Source organism: Chiloscyllium punctatum, chromosome 21 (assembly GCF_047496795.1).
Source record: "Chiloscyllium punctatum isolate Juve2018m chromosome 21, sChiPun1.3, whole genome shotgun sequence".
Taxonomy (NCBI): domain Eukaryota; kingdom Metazoa; phylum Chordata; class Chondrichthyes; order Orectolobiformes; family Hemiscylliidae; genus Chiloscyllium; species Chiloscyllium punctatum.
Window position 1 is genome coordinate 83109711 of NC_092759.1, and position 16295 is coordinate 83126005.

A 16295-nucleotide genomic window follows, 5' to 3' on the forward strand; every position below is an offset into this window, starting at 1 on the left:
GACACACAGAGATACTGTCTGACTCACTCTGAGACACACTGTGACTCTCTCTGACTTTCTCTGAGACACACAAAGATGCTCACTGACACTCTCTGAGACACCCTGTGACACTCTCTGAGACACACTCTTGCACTTTTTGAGACACACCGTGAAATACTTTGACATTCTCTGACCGTCTTAGACACACTCTGACAGACTGTGACACTCTCTGATGCTGTCTGAGACACACTCTGACACACTGTGACACTCTCTGACACTGTCTGACACACAGTCTGACATTCTCTGAGATACACAATGACAGTCTCTGACACTCTGAGACACGCATTGATACTCTCTGACACTCTGAGACACAGAGTGATATTCTCTAACCCTCTCTGAGAAAGGCAGTGATACTCTCTGTCTCTCTTCGAGACACACTGTGACACTCTCTGACACTCTGTGCCTCTCTCTGATGCATTGTGACACTTTCTGACTCTCTCTGAGTCACACTGGGACAGACTCTGACACTCTGAGTCACACTATGGCACTCTCTGACTCTCTCCCTGATGCACTGCAACATTCTCTGGCACACTATCACACTCTCTGACTCTCTCACTCTGACACACGTAACGCTCTGAGACCGACTTGGACACATTATGACAAACTGAAACCCTGTGACACTCTCTGACACACTATGGGAAACACTGCCACACTCCCGGACTCTCTCTGACACCCTCTGAAACACACTCTGACACTGTCTGAGGCACACCATGAAACACTTCGACACTTTCTGACAGACTGTGACACTCTCTGACACTGTCTGAGATACACTCTGACACTCTCTGAGATACACGATGACACTCTCTGACACGCTGAGACATGCATTGATACTCTCTGACACTTTCTGAGACACACAGTGATATTCTCTAACTCTCTCTGATACACGCTGTGACACCCTTTGACACACTGTGACACTCTCTGACTCTCCTCTGACACACAGAGATGCTCTCTGACTCACTCTGAGACACACTGTGACACTCTCTGACTCTCTTTGAGACACACAGAGATGCTCTCTGACTCCCTCTGACACACACACTGTGACACTCTCTGAGACACACAGTGATACTCTCTGTCTCGCTCTGAGACACACTGTGAGACACTCTGACAAACACTGTGACACTCTCTGACAAACTCTGACATGCTCTGGTTATCTCTCCGACACACAGTGACAATCTCTCTGACACTCTGAGGCACACTGTGACACTTTGAGACTACCTCTGACACTCTGAGACATTCTCTGACAGACTGTAACACTCACTGACTCTCTCTGGTACACTCTGAGACGCGCTGTGACACTCTCTGACACACTGTGATACTCTATGACTCTCTCTCTGGCACCCTGTGACACTGTCTGAAGCACTGTGACACTTGCGGACCCTCTCTAAGACACACTAACACTTTGCGACTACCTCTGACACTCCGAGACTTGCTCTGACAGACCGTGACACTCTCTGACTCACTATTTGACACCCTGTGACACTCATTGAAATACTGAGACACATTGCTGACACTCTCTGACTCTCTCTGACTCATTGTGACACTCTCAGACTGTCTCTGAGACATACTGTGACAGACTCTGACACCCTCTGGTTCACACTATGGCACTCTCTGACTCTCTCTCTGAGACACACGTGACACTTTGAGACAAACTTGGACACGCTCTGACAGACTGTGAAACCCTGTGACACTCCAAGATGCTCTCTGACACACTATGAGAAACACTGCCACACTCTCGTACTGTCTCTGACACTCTCTGAGACACACTGTGACACTCTCTGAGACACACTGTGGCACTTTCTGAGACACACCGTGAAACACTTTGACACTCTCTGACCGTCTTAGACACACTCTGACAGACTGTGACACTCTCTGACACTCTCTGAGACACACAGTGTTACTCTCTTACTCTCTCTGAGACAAAGCTAAAAATCACACAACAACAGATTATAGTCCAACAGGTTTAATTGGAAACACACTAGCTTTCGGAGCGACGCTCCTTCATCAGGTGATTGTGGATGGCTCGATCGTAACACAGAATTTATCACAAAAACTTGCAGTGTGATGCAACTGAAATTATACATTGAAGAATTGATTGTCTGTTAAGATTTTTATCTGTTAGAATGCAGTGATAGTTTCACTTCTTTCATGTGTCTCTCTGAGACACACAGAGATACTCTCTGACTCTCTCTGAGACACACAGAGATGCTCTCTGACTCTCTCTGAGACACACTGTGACACTCTGACTCTCCTCTGACGCTCTGTGACAATGTCTGACAGACTGTAACATTCATGACGTACTGCAATGCTCTCTGACTTTCTCTGACACTCTCTGAGACACACAGAGATACTCTCTGAAACTTACTGTGACACTTTCTAACTCCCTCTGACACTCCCTTACACTCTCTGAGACACAGTGTGACAGTCTCTGACAGACTGTGACGCACTGTAGCACTCTCTGACTCTCTCTGAGACACACAGTAACACACTATGACACTCTCTGACACATTATGAGATAGTCTGTGACACTTTATTTCAGACTGTGCTAAACTATGACACTCTCTGACTCTCTCTGACACACTCTGAGACACACTGTGACACTCTCTGAAACACAGAGTGATACTCTCTGTCTCGTTCTGATTAACACTGTGACACTCTCTGACACAATGTGATACTCTCTGAGGCACTGTGACACACTCTGAGACACACTCTGACACGCTCTTCCTATCTCTCTGACACACTGTGACAATCTCTGTCACACTGTGAGACTCTCTGACATTCTGAGACAGACTGTGACACTTTGTGGCTACCTCTGACACTCTGGGACATGCTCTGACACTCTTTGACACTCCCTGACGCTCTCTGACAGTCTCAGAGACACGCTGCGACACTCTCTGACAAACTGCGACACACTCTGAAGCACAGTGACACTTGCTGACCCTCTCTGAGACACACTGTGACACATTGTGACTACCTCTGACAGACTGAGACATGCTCTGACAGACTTTACCACTCCCTGACTCTCTCTGACACTCTCTGAGACACACTATGACACTCTCTGACTCTCTTTGACTCTCTCTGAGACAACTGTGAAACTCTCTGACACCGTCTGACATTCAGAGACACTGTCTGACTCTCTCTGAGAAACACAGCGATATTCTCTGACTCTCTCTGACACACACTGTGATACTCTCTGACTCTCCTCTGACACACATAGATACTGTCTGACACAATCTGAGACAGTCTGTGACTCTCTGACAGACTGTGATAAACTGTGGCACTCTCTCTGAGACGCACAGTGACACTCTCTGATACAATGTGACACTCTCTGAGATACTGTGAAACTCTCTGATTCTCTCTGAGACACACAGTGACACTCTCTGACACAATCCGAAACGCTACGACTCTCTCCCTCTGACATACTGTGACAATCTCTTCCAAAATGTGACACTCTCTGACTCTCTCTGAAACACACAGTGATACTCTCTGTCTCGCTCTGAGACCCACTGTTACACTCTCGGGCACAATGTGACGCTCTCTGATTCTCTTTGGGACACACAGTGATACTCTCTGACTCGCTCTGAGACGCACTGTGACACTCTCTGACTCTCTCTGAGACGCTCTCTGACACTCTCTGACGCAATCTGAGACAGTCTGTGAGACTCTCTGAGGCACTGTGATAAACTGTGTCTCTCTATTTCTCTCTGACACTCTCTGAGACACACTGCGACACTCTCTGACACAATGTGACACTCCCTGAGACACACTGCGACACTCTCTGACTCTCTGAGACACACAGTGATATTCTCTAACTTTCTCTGAGACATACTGTGACACTCTCCGACACACTCTGACACGCTCTGGTTATCTCTCTGACACACTGTTACAATCTCTGTCACACTGTGACAATCTCTGTCAAACTGTGACACTTGCTGACCCTCTCGGAGACACACTGTGACACTTTGTGACTACCTCTGACACTCTGAGACATGCTCTGACAGGCTGTGGCACTCTCTGACTCTCTCTGACACTCTCTGAGATGCGCTGTGACACTCTCTGACACACTGTGACACTCTCTGACACTCTCTCTGACACCCTGTGATACTCTCTGAAGCACTGTGACACTTGCTGAACCTCTGTGAGACACACTGTGACACTTTGTGACTACATCTGACACTCTGGGACATGCTCTGACAGGCTGTGACACTCTCCGAATCTCTCCGACACTCTCTGAGACACACTGTGACACTCTCTGACACTCTCCGACACTCTCTGAGACGCGCTGTGACACTCTCTGATACACTGTGACACTCTCTGACTCTCTCCCTCTGGCACCCAGTGACACTCTCTGAAGTACTGTGACACTTGCTGACCCTCTCTGAGACACACTGTGACACTTTGTGACTACCTCTGACACTCTGAGACATGCTCTGACAGTCTATGACACAATGACTCTCTCTGACACTCTCTGAGACGCGCTGTGACTCTCGCTGACACACTGTGACACTCTCTGACACTCTCTCTGACACCCAGTGACACTCTCTGTCACACTGCGACACTTGCTGACCCTCTCTGAGACACACTGTAACACATTGTGACTACCTCTGACACTCTGAGACATGCTCTGACAGACCGTGACACTCTCGGACTCACTCTTGGACACCCTGTGACACTCTTGAAGTACTGAGACATATACACATTGTTGACACTCTGTGACTCTCTCTGATGCATTGTGACACTTTCTGACTCTCTCTGAGACACACTGTGACAGACTCTGACACCCTCTGAGTCACACTATGGCACTCTCTGACTCTCTCCCTGATGCACTGCGACACTCTCTGACACACTATCACACTCTCTGACTCCCTCGCTCTGACGCACGTGACACACTGAGACAAACTTGGACACGCTCTGACAGACTGTGACACACTGTGACACTCTCTGACACAATGTGACACTCTCTGACACTCTCTCTGACACCCTGTGACACTCTCTGAAGCACTGTGTAACTTGCTGATCCTCTCTGAGACACACTGTGATACTTTGTGACGACCTCTGACACTCTGAGACATGCTCTGACAGAATGTGACACCCTCTGACTCTCTCGGACACTCTCTGAGACACACTGTGACACTCTCTGACACATTGTGACACTCTTTGACTTTCTGTCTGACAATTTGACACTCTCTGACATGCTCTGAGACGAACTGTGACACTCTCTGACTCTCTCTGAGATACACTGTAACACTCTCTGACAGAATCTGAGACAGTCTGTGACACGCTGACAGACTGTGATAAACTGTGAGTCTCTCTCTCTCTCTCTGATACTCTCTGAGATACGCTGTACCAGTCTCTGACTCTCTCTGAGACACACAGTGATACTCTCTGTCTCGGTCTGAGACACACTGTGACACACTCTGACACCATGTGACACTCTATGAGATACTGCAACACTCTCAGACACTCTCTGAGACTCACTGTGACATTCCCTGACACACTGTGACACTCTCTGACTCTCTTTCTGACACACTGTGTCACTATCTGTCACAATGTGACGCTCTCTGACACTCTGAGACACGCGTTGATACTCTCTGACACTCTCTAAGACACACCCTAATATTCTCTAACTCTCTCTGAGACACACTGTGACACTCTGACACACTGTGACACTCTCTGACTCTCCTCTGACACACAGAGATACTCTCTGACTCACTCTGCGACACACTGTGACACTCACTGACTCTCCTCTGACACACCGAGATACTCTCTGACACTCTCTGAGACACACTGTTACACTCTCTGACTTTCTCTGAGACACACAAAGATGCTCACTGACACTCTCTGAGACACCCTGTGACACTCTCTGAGACACACTGTGGCACTTTTTGAGACACACCGTGAAATACTTTGACACTCTCTGACCATGTTGGACACACTCTGACAGACTGTGACTCTCTCTGATGCTGTCTGAGACACACTCTGACACACTGTGACACTCTCTGACACTGTCTGACACGCACTCCGTCACTCTCTGAGATACACGATGACACTCTGACACTCTGACACACTGTGACACTCTCTGACACTTTCTGAGACATACTGAGCCACTCTCTGTTATACATTGACACTCTCTCACTGTCTCTGAGACACACTGTGACATTCCCTGACTCACTGTTACACTCTCTAACTCTCTCTGACACTCTGCGACACTCTCTGACATTCTCTGAGACACACTGTGACTCTCTCTGACGGACTGTGTCATACTGCAACACTCTCCGAAAATCTCTGAGACATGCTGTGACACTCTTGGACACTCTCTGACGCTGCCTGAGAGCATTGCGACACGCTATGATTGACTGTGACACACTGCGACACTCTCTGAGACACTGTTACACTCTTTTAGACACTGTGACACCTTCTGACACTCTCAGAGACATACTGTATCCCTCTCTAAGACACTGTGACAATCTCTGACTCCCTCTGACACATACTGTGATACCCTCGGACTGTCTGTGACACTCCCTCACTCTCTCTGACACTCCCTGAGACACACTGTGACTCCCTCTGAGACACACTCTGACCCTCTTTGAAACTCTCTGTAACGCACTGTGATCGTCTCTGACTTTCTCTGACACTCTCTGACACCCACTGTGACACTCTCTGACACTGTCTGAGTCATACTGTGCCATTGTCTGATAAACCTTGACACTCTCTCACTGTCTCTGAGACAGACTGTGATATTCTCTGACTCAATGTGACAGACTCCACCTCTCTCTGACACTCTCTGAGACACACTGTGACACTCTCTGACACTCTCTCTGACACCCCGTGACACTCTCAGGAGCACTGTGAGACATGCGGACCCTTTCTGAGACACACTGTGACCCTTTGTGACTACCTCTGACTCTCTGAGACATGCTCTGACAGACTGCGACACCCTCTGACTCTCGGACACTCTCTGAGGCACACTGTGACACACGCTGACACGATGTGACACTCTCGAAAATCTCTCTCGGACACTCCCTAAGACACACTGTGACACATTCTGACACTCTCTGACTTTCTCTCTGACACACTTTGACACTCTCTGACACGCTCTGAGACACACTGAGACACTCTCTGAACTAATCTGAGTCAGTCTGTGACACTCTGACAGACTGTGATAAACTGTGAATCTCTCTGTCTCTCTCTGATACTCTCTGAGATACGATGTGCCAGTCTCTGACTCTCTCTGAGACACACAGTTATACACCATGTCTCGCTCTGAGACACACTGTGACACTCTCTGACACACTATGATGAACTGTGTCTCTCTCTGACACTCTCTGAGACGCACAGTGATACTCTCTGTCTTTCTCTGAGACACACTGTGACACTCTCTGACACAATGTGACACTCCCTGAGACACACTGTGACACTCTCTGACTCTTTGTGACACACAGTGATATTTTCTAACTCTCTCTGAGACATGCTGTGACACTCTCCGACACACTCTGACACGCTCTGGCTATCTCTCTGACACACTGTGACAATATCTGTCACACTGTGAGACTCTCTGGCGCTCTGAGACACACTGTGACACTTTGTGACTATCTCTGACACTCTGAGACATGCTCTGACAGGCTGTGACACTCTCTGACTCTCTCTAACACTCTCTGAGACACACTGTGACACTCTCTGACTCTCTCCGACACTCTCTGAAACGCGCTGTGACACTCTCTGACACACTGTGACACTCTCTGAAGCACTGTGACACTTGCTGACCCTCTCTGAGACACATTGTGACACATTGTGACTACCTCTGACACTCTGAGACATGCTCTGACAGACTGTGTCACTTTCTGACTCACTCATTGACACCCTCTGACACTCATTAAAGTACTGAGACACATTGCTGACACTCTCTGACTCTCTCTGACACATTGTGACACTTTCTGACTCTCTCTGAGACACACTGTGACACAGACTCTGACAGCCTCTGAGTCACACTATGGCACTCACTGACTCTCTCCCTAATGCACTGCGACACTCTCTGACACACTATCACACTCTGCAACGCCCTCGCTCTGACGCACGTGACACTCTAAGACAACTTGGACACGCTCTGACAGACTGTGAAACACTGTGACACTCTCTGACGCTCTCTGACACACTATGAGAAACACTGCCACACTCTCGGACTCTCTCTCTGACACTCTCTGAGACACACTGTGACACTCTCTGAGACACACTGTGGCACTTTCTGAGACACACCGGGAAACACTTTGAAACTCTCTGACCGTTTGAGACACACTCTGACAGACTGTAACATTCTCTGACCGTCTGAGACACACTCTGACACACTGTAACACTCTCTGGCACACTGTGACACTCTCTGACACTCTCTCTGCCACCCTGTGACACTCTCTGAAGCACTGTGACACTTGCTGAACCTCTGTGAGACACACTGTGACACTTTGTGACTACATCTGACACTCTGGGACATGCTCTGACAGGCTGTGACACTCTCCGAATCTCTCCGACACTCTCTGAGACACACTGTGACACTCTCTGACACTCTCCGACACTCTCTGAGACGCGCTGTGACACTCTCTGACACACTGTGACACTCTCTGACTCTGTCCCTCTGGCACCCAGTGACACTCTCTGAAGTACTGTGACACTTGCTGACCCTCTCTGAGACACACTGTGACACTTTGTGACTACCTCTGACACTCTGAGACATGCTCTGACAGTCTATGACACAATGACTCTCTCTGACACTCTCTGAGACGCGCTGAGACACTCTCTGACACACTGTGACACTCTCTGACACTCTCTCTGACACCCAGTGACACTCTCTGTCACACTGCGACACTTGCTGACCCTCTCTGAGACACACTGTAACACATTGTGACTACCTCTGACACTCTGAGACATGCTCTGACAGACCGTGACACTCTCTGACTCACTCTTTGACACCCTGTGACACTCTTGAAGTACTGAGACACATACACATCTTTGACACTCTGTGACTCTCTCTGATGCATTGTGACACTTTCTGACTCTCTCTGAGACACACTGTGACAGACTCTGACACCCTCTGAGTCACACTATGGCACTCTCTGACTCTCTCCCTGATGCACTGCGACACTCTCTGACACACTATCACACTCTCTGACTCCCTCGCTCTGACGCACGTGACACACTGAGACAAACTTGGACACGCTCTGACAGACTGTGACACACTGTGACACTCTCTGACACAATGTGACACTCTCTGACACTCTCTCTGACACCCTGTGACACTCTCTGAAGCACTGTGTAACTTGCTGATCCTCTCTGAGACACACTGTGATACTTTGTGACGACCTCTGACACTCTGAGACATGCTCTGACAGAATGTGACACCCTCTGACTCTCTCGGACACTCTCTGAGACACACTGTGACACTCTCTGACACATTGTGACACTCTTTGACTTTCTCTCTGACAATTTGACACTCTCTGACATGCTCTGAGACGAAATGTGACACTCTCTGACTCTCTCTGAGATACACTGTGACACTCTCTGACAGAATCTGAGACAGTCTGTGACACGCTGACAGACTGTGATAAAATGTGAGTCTCTCTCTCTCTCTCTGATACTCTCTGAGATACGCTGTGCCAGTCTCTGACTCTCTCTGAGACACACAGTGATACTCTCTGTCTCGGTCTGAGACACACTGTGACACACTCTGACACCATGTGACACTCTATGAGATACTGCAACACTCTCAGACTCTCTCTGAGACTCACTGTGACATTCCCTGACACACTGTGACACTCACTGACTCTCCTCTGACACACCGAGATACTCTCTGACACTCTCTGAGACACACTGTTACACTCTCTGCCTTTCTCTGAGACACACAAAGATGCTCACTGACACTCTCTGAGACACCCTGTGACACTCTCTGAGACACACTGTGGCACTTTTTGAGACACACCGTGAAATACTTTGACACTCTCTGACCATGTTGGACACACTCTGACAGACTGTGACTCTCTCTGATGCTGTCTGAGACACACTCTGACACACTGTGACACTCTCTGACACTGTCTGACACGCACTCTGACACTCTCTGAGATACACTATAACACTCTGACACTCTGACACACTGTGACACTCTCTTACACTTTCTGAGACATACTGAGCCACTCTCTGTTATACATTGACACTCTCTCACTGTCTCTGAGACACACTGTGATAATCCCTGACTCACTGTTACACTCTCTAACTCTCTCTGACATTCTGCGACACTCTCTGACATTCTCTGAGACACACTGTGACTCTCTCTGACGGACTGTGTCATACTGCAACACTCTCCGAAAATCTCTGAGACATGCTGTGACACTCTTGGACACTCTCTGACGCTGCTTGAGAGCATTGCGACACGCTATGATTGACTGTGACACACTGCGACACTCTCTGACACACTGTTACACTCTTTTAGACACTGTGACACCTTCTGACTCTCTCAGAGACTTACTGTATCCCTCTCTAAGACACTGTGACAATCTCTGACTCCCTCTGGCACATACTGTGATACCCTCGGACTGTCTGTGACACTCCCTCATTCTCTCTGACACTCCCTGAGACACACTGTGACTCTCTCTGAGACACACTCTGACCCTCTTTGACACTCTCTGGAACACACTGTGATCGTCTCTGACTTTCTCTGACACTCTCTGACACCCACTGTGACACTCTCTGACACTGTCTGAGTCATACTGTGCCATTGTCTGATAAACCTTGACACTCTCTCTTGACAATATCTGTCACACTGTGAGACTCTCTGGCGCTCTGAGACACACTGTGACACTTTGTGACTATCTCTGACACTCTGAGACATGCTCTGACAGGCTGTGACACTCTCTGACTCTCTCTAACACTCTCTGAGACACACTGTGACAATCTCTGACTCTCTCCGACACTCTCTGAGACGCGCTGTGACACTCTCTGACTCTCTCCGACACTCTCTGAGACGCGCTGTGACACTCTCTGACACACTGTGACACTCTCTGACTCTGTCCCTCTGGCACCCAGTGACACTCTCTGAAGTACTGTGACACTTGCTGACCCTCTCTGAGACACACTGTGACACTTTGTGACTACCTCTGACACTCTGAGACATGCTCTGACAGTCTATGACACAATGACTCTCTCTGACACTCTCTGAGACGCGCTGTGACACTCTCTGACACACTGTGACACTCTCTGACACTCTCTCTGACACCCAGTGACACTCTCTGTCACACTGCGACACTTGCTGACCCTCTCTGAGACACACTGTAACACATTGTGACTACCTCTGACACTCTGAGACATGCTCTGACAGACCGTGACACTCTCTGACTCACTCTTTGACACCCTGTGACACTCTTGAAGTACTGAGACACATACACATCTTTGACACTCTGTGACTCTCTCTGATGCATTGTGACACTTTCTGACTCTCTCTGAGACACACTGTGACAGACTCTGACACCCTCTGAGTCACACTATGGCACTCTCTGACTCTCTCCCTGATGCACTGCGACACTCTCTGACACACTATCACACTCTCTGACTCCCTCGCTCTGACGCACGTGACACACTGAGACAAACTTGGACACGCTCTGACAGACTGTGACACACTGTGACACTCTCTGACACAATGTGACATTCTCTGACACTCTCTCTGACACCCTGTGACACTCTCTGAAGCACTGTGTAACTTGCTGATCCTCTCTGAGACACACTGTGACACTTTGTGACTATCTCTGACACTCTGAGACATGCTCTGACAGGCTGTGACACTCTCTGACTCTCTCTAACACTCTCTGAGACACACTGTGACAATCTCTGACTCTCTCCGACACTCTCTGAGACGCGCTGTGACACTCTCTGACTCTCTCCGACACTCTCTGAAACGCGCTGTGACACTCTCTGACACACTGTGACACTCTCTGACTCTCTCCCTCTGGCACCCAGTGACACTCTCTGAAGCACTGTGACACTTGCTGACCCTCTCTGAGACACACTGTGACACATTGTGACTACCTCTGACACCCTGAGACATGCTCTGACAGACCGTGTCACTTTCTGACTCAGTCATTGACACCCTCTGACACTCATTAAAATACTGAGACACATTGCTGACACTCTCTGACTCTCTCTGACACATTGTGACACTTTCTGACTCTCTCTGAGACACACTGTGACACAGACTCTGACAGCCTCTGAGTCACACTATGGCACTCTCTGACTCTCTCCCTGATGCACTGCGACACTCTCTGACACACTATCACACTCTGCAACGCCCTCGCTCTGACTCACGTGACACTCTAAGACAACTTGGACACGCTCTGACAGACTGTGAAACACTGTGACACTCTCTGACGCTCTCTGACACACTATGAGAAACACTGCCACACTCTCGGACTCTCTCTCTGACACTCTCTGAGACACACTGTGACACTCTCTGAGACACACTGTGGCACTTTCTGAGACACACCGGGAAACACTTTGACACTCTCTGACCGTTTGAGACACACTCTGACAGACTGTAACATTCTCTGACCGTCTGAGACACACTCTGACACACTGTAACACTCTCTGGCACACTGTGACACTCTCTGACTCTCTGAGACACACTGACAAACTCTGACTCCCTCTGACACTCTGACAATTGCTCTGACAGACTGTGACGCTCTCTGCCGCTCACTGAGACTCTCTGACACACCGTTACAATCTCTGACAGACCGTGACACTCTCTGACTTACTCTTTGACACCCTGTGACACTCACTGAAATACTGTGACACATGTCTGACACTCTTTGATTCTCTCTGACGGATTGTGACACTTTATGTCTCTCTCTGAGACACACTGTGACACTCTCTGACTCTCTCGCTGATGCACTGCGACACTCTCTGAGACACACTATCACACTCTCTGTCTCTCTTACTCTGACACTCGTGACACTCTGAGACAAGCTTGGACACTCTCTGACAGACTGTGAAACCCTGTGACACTCTCTGATGCTCTCTGACACACTATGAGAAACACTGCCACACTCTCGGACTCTCTCTGACACTCTCTGAGGCACACTGTGGCACGTTCTGAGACACACCGTAAAACAATTTGACATTCTCTGAACGTCTTAGAGACACTCTGACAGACTGTCACACTCTCTGATACTGTCTGAGACACACTCTGACACACTGTTACACTCTCTGATGCAGTCTGAGACACACTCTGACACTCTCTGAGATACACGATGACACTCTCTGACACTCTGACACACGCATTGATACTCTCTGACACTCTCTGAGACACAGAGTGATAATCTCTAACTCTCTCTGAGACACACAGTGATACTCTCTGACTCTCTCTGAGACACAGTGTGACTCTCACTGACACAGTCTGACTCTCGGACACTCTCTGAGACACACTGTGACACTCTCTGACTCTCTCTGGGACACACTGAGACACTTTGTGACTACCTCTGACAGTCTGAGACATGCTCTGACAGACTGCGACACCCTCTGACTCTCGGACACTCTCTGAGACACACTGTGAAACTCTCTGACACAATGTGACACTTTCTTTCACTCTCTCTCTGACACCCTGTGACACTCTCTGAAGCACTGTGACACATGCTGTCCCTCTCTAAGACACACTGTGATACTTTGTGACGACCTCTGACACTCTGAGACATGCTCTGACAGAATGTGACACTCTCTGATTGTCTCGGACACTCTCTGAGACACACTGTGACACTCTCTGACACACTGTGACACGCTTTGACTTTCTCTCTGACAATTTGACAATCTCTGACATGCTCTGAGATACACTGTGACACTCCATGACAGGATCTGAGACAGTCTGTGACACGCTGACAGACTGTGATAAACTGTGAGTCTCTCTCTCTCTCTCTGATACTCTCTGAGATACGCTGTGCCAGTCTCTGACTCTCTCTGAGACACACAGTGATACTCTCTGTCTCGGTCTGAGACACACTGTGACACACTCTGACACCATGTGACACTCTATGAGATACTGCAACACTCTCAGACTCTCTCTGAGACTCACTGTGACATTCCCTGACACACTGTGACACTCACTGACTCTCCTCTGACACACCGAGATACTCTCTGACACTCTCTGAGACACACTGTTACACTCTCTGACTTTCTCTGAGACACACAAAGATTCTCACTGACACTCTCTGAGACACCCTGTGACACTCTCTGAGACACACTGTGGCACTTTTTGAGACACACCGTGAAATACTTTGACACTCTCTGACCATGTTGGACACACTCTGACAGACTGTGACTCTCTCTGATGCTGTCTGAGACACACTCTGACACACTGTGACACTCTCTGACACTGTCTGACACACACTCTGACACTCTCTGAGATACACTATAACACTCTGACACTCTGACACACTGTGACACTCTCTTAGACTTTCTGAGACATACTGAGCCACTCTCTGTTATACATTGACACTCTCTCACTGTCTCTGAGACACACTGTGATATTCCCTGACTCACTGTTACACTCTCTAACTCTCTCTGACACTCTGCGACACTCTCTGACATTCTCTGAGACACACTGTGACTCTCTCTGACGGACTGTGTCATACTGCAACACTCTCCGAAAATCTCTGAGACATGCTGTGACACTCTTGGACACTCTCTGACGCTGCTTGAGAGCATTGCGACACGCTATGATTGACTGTGACACACTGCGACACTCTCTGACACACTGTTACACTCTTTTAGACACTGTGACACCTTCTGACACTCTCAGAGACTTACTGTATCCCTCTCTAAGACACTGTGACAATCTCTGACTCCCTCTGACACATACTGTGATACCCTCGGACTGTCTGTGACACTCCCTCATTCTCTCTGACACTCCCTGAGACACACTGTGACTCTCTCTGAGACACACTCTGACCCTCTTTGACACTCTCTGGAACACACTGTGATCGTCTCTGACTTTCTCTGACACTCTCTGACACCCACTGTGACACTCTCTGACACTGTCTGAGTCATACTGTGCCATTGTCTGATAAACCTTGACACTCTCTCTTGACAATATCTGTCACACTGTGAGACTCTCTGGTGCTCTGAGACACACTGTGACACTTTGTGACTATCTCTGACACTCTGAGACATGCTCTGACAGGCTGTGACACTCTCTGACTCTCTCTAACACTCTCTGAGACACACTGTGACAATCTCTGACTCTCTCCGACACTCTCTGAGACGCGCTGTGACACTCTCTGACTCTCTCCGACACTCTCTGAGACGCGCTGTGACACTCTCTGACACACTGTGACACTCTCTGACTCTGTCCCTCTGGCACCCAGTGACACTCTCTGAAGTACTGTGACACTTGCTGACCCTCTCTGAGACACACTGTGACACTTTGTGACTACCTCTGACACTCTGAGACATGCTCTGACAGTCTATGACACAATGACTCTCTCTGACACTCTCTGAGACGCGCTGTGACACTCTCTGACACACTGTGACACTCTCTGACACTCTCTCTGACACCAAGTGACACTCTCTGTCACACTGCGACACTTGCTGACCCTCTCTGAGACACACTGTAACACATTGTGACTACCTCTGACACTCTGAGACATGCTCTGACAGACCGTGACACTCTCTGACTCACTCTTTGACACCCTGTGACACTCTTGAAGTACTGAGACACATACACATCTTTGACACTCTGTGACTCTCTCTGATGCATTGTGACACTTTCTGACTCTCTCTGAGACACACTGTGACAGACTCTGACACCCTCTGAGTCACACTATGGCACTCTCTGACTCTCTCCCTGATGCACTGCGACACTCTCTGACACACTATCACACTCTCTGACTCCCTCGCTCTGACGCACGTGACACACTGAGACAAACTTGGACACGCTCTGACAGACTGTGACACACTGTGACACTCTCTGACACAATGTGACATTCTCTGACACTCTCTCTGACACCCTGTGACACTCTCTGAAGCACTGTGTAACTTGCTGATCCTCTCTGAGACACACTGTGACAATTTGTGACTATCTCTGACACTCTGAGACATGCTCTGACAGGCTGTGACACTCTCTGACTCTCTCTAACACTCTCTGAGACACACTGTGACAATCTCTGACTCTCTCCGACACTCTCTGAGACGCGCTGTGACACTCTCTGACTCTCTCCGACACTCTCTGAAACGCGCTG